The sequence below is a fragment of the Lynx canadensis genome, chromosome B2, assembly GCF_007474595.2.
Source record: "Lynx canadensis isolate LIC74 chromosome B2, mLynCan4.pri.v2, whole genome shotgun sequence".
Classification (NCBI taxonomy): domain Eukaryota; kingdom Metazoa; phylum Chordata; class Mammalia; order Carnivora; family Felidae; genus Lynx; species Lynx canadensis.
This window is the reverse complement of record NC_044307.1, coordinates 130672035-130678232: the sequence shown is the minus strand read 5'-3', so window position 1 is coordinate 130678232 and position 6198 is coordinate 130672035. Positions and strand designations below refer to the sequence as shown.

Here is a 6198-nt window from a genome sequence, read left to right as displayed (position 1 = left end):
TTCTCAATGTTTGCTGCATTAAATCAAAATTCAGTTAGTGGGGCGCCTGGGTGGCTCAGGTGGTTAGGTGTCTGATGATTTCGGCTCAGTCCATGATCTCACGTTTCATGAGATTGAGCCCCGAGTCCGGCTCTGTGCTCAGCATGGTTCCTGCTTGGGATTCTCTTTCTCCCTTTCCCACAGCTCCTCCCCACCCCCTCAAAATAAATAAATCAACATTAAAACAAAATTTTAAATTCAGTTAGAGAATCCTGCTAATCAGAGAAAACCAGTGATAAAACATTTTGTAGAGAAGAAAATAGTAAAGCAGAAGATTCCATCTAAATTGGCATGTGAAGATTATGGCTAAGTAGGCCATACAACTAATCAGTAGAAAACTTGTGCAGTGTGCTAGGATCTATCTGATAGATTCTCTTGTTTCTAGACCAGCAGTCTTTCAGCATCCTTTCATCCATCTTTGTGGCATCTCAGAGTAATCTGGCAGAATCTCAGCAGTCTCATAGAAGAATATTCACGAGTTTTTTACCATCTCAGCTAATGCACAGTAACTGGTTAATACAAACTAGAAGCCTGATTTACAATATAGTTTTAAAGAAACAAAGTAAACCCCACACTGCTTTTTGCCTATTCTTGCCACTACTGTTCTATATTTGTGCTTGAACATAGTAATACAAGCACTTAAATAAGCACAGGTCCTTATGTTCAGGCTGGAAAAGTTTCAAATCAATATAGTTTATCTCTTGCTTGGCCTTTATGGTGGAAGAAAGAGGTAGACTGAGTTCAGCTGACCTGGCTATTGACTGAATTAAATAATTTTCACCCAAAAATATTTCCCTCCAATTCAATATGCCCCCCTCTCCCAAACCTATATAGATGGACCAAGAGTTTCCATGTTGATAGAGATACTTCCAAAGGCAACACTAATCAGGTTGCTTCTTGTTTCGAATCCTTCAGTGGACTGCAGAGACCATACTTAGCATGGTCTCAAGATGGCTTACCCCACCTGCACCTCTCTCCTTCCCCTCCCAGAGCCCTACTTCTCTTCCTTCAGTTCCCAACTAAAGCTGACTCTTCTGGTAAAGAGTTAGGGCTTCCCACACTGCTCCTTTAGCATCTAGGACATAATTCATGTTTTCTCATTATAAGCGTGATTCATTAAAATCTCTCTCTCACTAACTGAGCTCCTTGAGACAGATGCTGAGTTATTTATCTGCACATCCCAGGTGTCTAACAGTGACTGGTTTATAGCCAGTTCTCAGATGCTGGCAGGATGCTCATTTCTAAACTACTTAGACACTCTTTCTTTACCTCTTTCCTTCCCTTCTTGAACAATTCAATTCTAAAGCTGTTGATAGGCTCAAGCAAGGTAAATTTTACTTTGGCAGGTGGCAAGTTTAGGGAATTACAAATATGGATAGAAAAACTAAAACAAAATCTGTAATGTTGCATCAGAATTGGAGGTATTAGTATAAACTCCTGGCTGTAAAGAGACAAATATAGATGTGTATACACACATTACTTCCTAATTCTGTCCACTCAGAGGGCCTGGGAACAGTAGTAACACATCAAAACAATGAGCTTGTCTAGCACTAAGATCTTGGTTTCTAACGACTTTTCTCCTGGGAAAAGGGAATCAGGGATCTTTTGAAAAGGGCTGTCTCTGGGGCTGGGTCACAGAAAATCGAAGGTAAGCATGGAATATCTTGGACCAGGAAGGATGGAAGTGCTAAAGAATGATGGAGACATGTTGAAGGTCAGCTCCGATGGATTTCCACTGGCCAAATCTGGGACACTGATCATTGAACAAAGATAGAATGGATTGCAACCATTTATTAAAATAGTATGCACCATAAGTGCATACTTACATTACTTATGATTCCAGAAATAACTGAATCAAATGGAAAGTTTGATGAGTAAGAGGATATTTTTATAGCTTCAAAACATTTCCCCCAAATATATATTAATTACAAAGGGGGAAAGATAGCTTCAAAACATTTCCCCCAAATATATATTAATTACAAAGGGGGAAAGAGTGAATTTATAGTGGTGAAAGTTGGCAGAGAGGCTTAATCAAGTGAATTAAGTTCAGTTAACAGGACACATCAAAATCACTCCCCCCCGATGGAGTGTGAACACCGCATCACTTCTGCCATACTCTTGCTCCAGAAGCACAACCTGAATCTAATCCGACAAACCCAAGCTGACAAAGGGACATTCTCCACAGTGATTGGCCTGTCATCTTCACAAGTGTCAAGATCATGGCAGTCGGGAGACACTGCGAAATTGTTACAGATTCAAGAAGCCTAAGGAGGTGTGACAAGTAAATTCAGTACATTACTCTGAACAGGAGAATTTACTATACAAGCCAAGTGGTGACTGAAAGAGGTTCAGGGACTAGATGTAGTAAATTATCAATATTAATTTCCTTATTTTAATGGTTGTATTGGAGCATCTAGTCGGTATCTTACTGACCAATGATTTTTTTTAAAGTGTTCTTTGCACTGTAGTTGCAACTTTTTCCTCTAGGTTTTAGATTACTTTAATCTACTTTAATTTACTTTAAATCTAGGTTTGAGATTATTTTAAAAAGTCTTGAGGAAAAAAAAAAAAAAGGAAGGAAGAAAACAACGAGACCATGCCATTGGTATTTTAAAATTCTAAGCCGGATGCAAGCTAGAGTCCATTTTAGAGCCGGGTGCCCACTGTCTCCGCCTTCAAAGAGCTAATGGAAGAATTGTGCGCACACAATTCATTTTGGCGAAACGGAAAAAGGTGGTTTAGCCTTGACTTCTCGGCGGAGGGGGCTAACTGTGCTCTCCCATCGGAGGCGCCCGCCCCGGCTCCGCAGCGGGGAAGCGGAGCCCGCTCCGCAGCCGAGTCCCGAGTTCCGAGTCCCGACCCCGCCTCGGCCCCGCGAGCCTCTGACGCCGCGCAGCCCCGGCCGGGGAGACGCCCTCCGGCCCCCCTTCCATCCCCCGCCCACCCCGCGCGCCGAGTCGTCTTCCGCCCGCGGGAAGCGACGCCGAGCGTTATGCGAGTCGGAGGGAGGTGGGAGAAGGGTGCGTCTCTCCCAGCCAGAAGACAGAATTCTTGGGCCCCAGGCGTGGTGTGCTCAGTGAAATGTATACTTTAAAAAGAAATAAAATTTTTAAGTTAAAAAAACCGTAAAAGCAAACATCTACCAGGAGTGGGGTTCGAACCCACGCGGACATTGTCCATTGGATCTTAAGTCCAACGCCTTAACCACTCGGCCATCCTGGTACAGGCGAACGGTCTGCATTTCACTCTTCCTACAAGCCGTATTCCACCGTCCTCGAACCCTCCCGGAAGAGTTTCTGAGGAGACTTTGCCGCTGTTTTCCCGGTTTTCCCACCCCGAGCTGGAGCGACCTCCCCGCCAGGGCCTCGGTTTCCCGCCGCCGCCGCAGCTCACTGTTGCCCCCGGCCCGGCGCGGCAGGGAAGGCAACTGCATCCGAGTTCGGCGCGCTGGCGGCGGGGACGCTCGGCTGGTAGCTCCGAGCAGGACTCGGGCCCAGCCAGTGGTGCTTTCGGTTTCGAGGTGCGCGGGCGCGGGAAACAAACACACTAGTAAACTTCTGGTTTCCCGGGAGCACAGTTTGGAGGCGCGGGGGCCTGGCGCGGCAGGGACGGAGCCCACAGGGTGGGGTTTCGTTCGTTTTATTCCAAAGTGAATAAACTTCAAGGAATGAGTTGCACGGGCAGGAGCAGAGTTCTCGGACCCCTGTGCTTGTGGGCCGCGTTTCTTCTTAACAAGTCACACAGGAAGGAAGTTTTGTAGAAATTTGTGTCTGTACCACGGGCGGGGAGTGTGGCACAAGTGGCCCTCCCCGCTGGCTGCCGACACCACGGCCGCTGCACCTCTGAGGGCCCTCCCTCTGTTCCCACGACCCACCCGTGCGCTTGGAAGTTTGCGTTCTCTTCACTGTTCACTGCTCTCCCTTCGTTCTGTGCACAGGAGATTCGGCTTGTCCTCTCACTTCCTTTACCAGGACGGCCATTGCATTCCCCGCGCCACCCCAGGACCTCGAAACTACCACAGAGCCACGGCTCGGGAGCCTGGCAACCGAGGACGGTCAGGCAGCCACGCCCTTGCTCCTGCAGTGCAGGCGGCACTCTTTGCCCGAGAACTTCTGTCAGCCTAGAGACTGCGCAGACTCACCTGTGTGGGACCTCACCGACTGGCTCTTCACCGGCTAGGTCACATTGTGAGAAACGCATTGTCCCGCTACCTCCTGGAATTCCTGTGAGCCCCCCGGGGACATTGCCGTGACCTGGGGAGGCTCTCCCCCAGCCTCTGAGTCCCAGTCGAGAACACTGACTGCCCCTGAGAGGCCCCGAGGGTAACGACTGGTGGAACTGCCCCCTCCTCACTTTGCCACATAACCCTTGGCATTGCTCTAAGCTCTTTACGTATATAATCTAGTTTGATTTAAAACAAAAACCAAAAACAACTCTATATGGCAAGCGTTTATATCACCATTTTCAAGTTGAGAGGCCCAGTTACAAACTCATTCCAATGAAAGAGGCCTCCTAGACTTACAGCCTGCACCTCAAGGGCATTACAGAGCTTTCTTACCACCAATCTAGCCATCAAATCCTCCACGATCTTCTGGAACATGGCAATATACTATCTGAATGATATTTTCATTCAACCCCAGACTTAGCCTCCCAATGGCCTCTAGTATAAAACCGTTCTGAACTGTTTTCATTACAGGGTACCCCTTAGCAGTGCCTCTTCTGCAGCCTCAAGACTGTATTAAATTTCTGTGGCCACTGTTTAAGGATGGGCCTGGAACACAAGTTAGTCTAGTCAGAGTTACAGATCACTCAGAGCTATTGGAGAAGAGAAAATTTCAGTCTGCGGTGGGACACACGGTATTTTTCCAAAGAGGACCACGACAGTACCTCCCATCCCACGTGTTATTTTATCTTCCTCCACTGTGATTTTGACACCCGTACCATCAATACATGGAGTCTGTGTTCTTCCTCGCTAAATCAGGGAAGCCTTGTGTCTGTGGCAGACAGATGCTACGTGACTTCTGAGGTCATTCACCTTGTTCTCTTACGATGCTTGCTCTGGGAACCCAGCCGCCATACTGTGACAAAGCCCAAGTAGCCACATGTAGTTTTTCCAGCCAACAGCCCCAACCAACGGTCAATATTAATTGCTGCAAATAGAAGCGAGCGAGCCTTCAGTTGATTCCAGCACCTAACCATCAAGTGACCTCGCCATTGAATCTTCCCAGCTAAGCACTGAGATCACGGAGCAGGAACAAGCTATCCCTACTGTATCCTTTCCCAATTTCTGACTCACAAAATCTATGGGCAGAATAAAAATGTTACTGTTTAAGTGTGGGGTTTTTTTTCTTTTAATGAATAGTTAATAGTTAATAATTAATAGTTAATAAAAATAGTTAATAGTTAATAAATAGTTAATAAAAAGCCTGAGACTAATAAACTGGAATACTGTTATGGAGCACTAGGAGCACTACACAGAGATAGGCTGTCTGGGAATAAAGCCAACACAAGAAAGCAGAATCCCGAGATGAGGAGCCCAAGGTGTGAGTCCATCATTGAAGTCCTTTCCTACCCCCTTACTGGAAACTAGATTCTGGGCTGTGCGGCCCCTTTGCCAAATTGACATCCTACGTGGGGCTCTCTGGGTAGAGGACAAGTTCCATTCCCCAAATCCTAGCCACAAGGGAGGTTAAGAAGGAAAGTTCTAGCTTCTACCTTAGGAAGCAAGCCTTAAAATGGAGGAAATTCCCCAAACATGAGAAGGGTGTTCAAAAGATGCTGGCATCTGCAAGGCATGACAAATACCCACTTGAGCGTTGGAACAAAATGTGAAAAGCACTGTGCAGTGATGTCTGTAATAACTGAATATTAGAGAGCAAGTGGCAATATTAAGGCAAATTTTGCAACACTGAAGTGGCTTCATGTTCAGGAAATTGCATTTGACATACTTATGGGCAAATGTTTCACTGTGCGTGTGTTTATTTATGCCATGATATTCTTTACGTGTTTTTTGATGATTCAAAAATCATGTTCACAAATGTTTCGACACTCCTCCCTTCAAGAGATGGAGCTTAAGTCCCTTCCCTTTCAGTGTGGGCTGAATCTACCGACTCGTTTCTAACAAATAGAATAAAACAGAAGAGGTTTTATATGCAACCT

General features: G+C 46.1%; 1 non-coding gene across 1 annotated transcript; it reads right to left on the bottom strand.

Moving 5' to 3' along the window:
• Positions 1 to 3179: 3179 nt before the first annotated feature.
• On the bottom strand, positions 3180 to 3261 carry TRNAL-UAA. The gene has a single exon. It is a non-coding gene; the product is annotated as a tRNA-Leu (tRNA).
• Positions 3262 to 6198: the final 2937 nt, after the last annotated feature.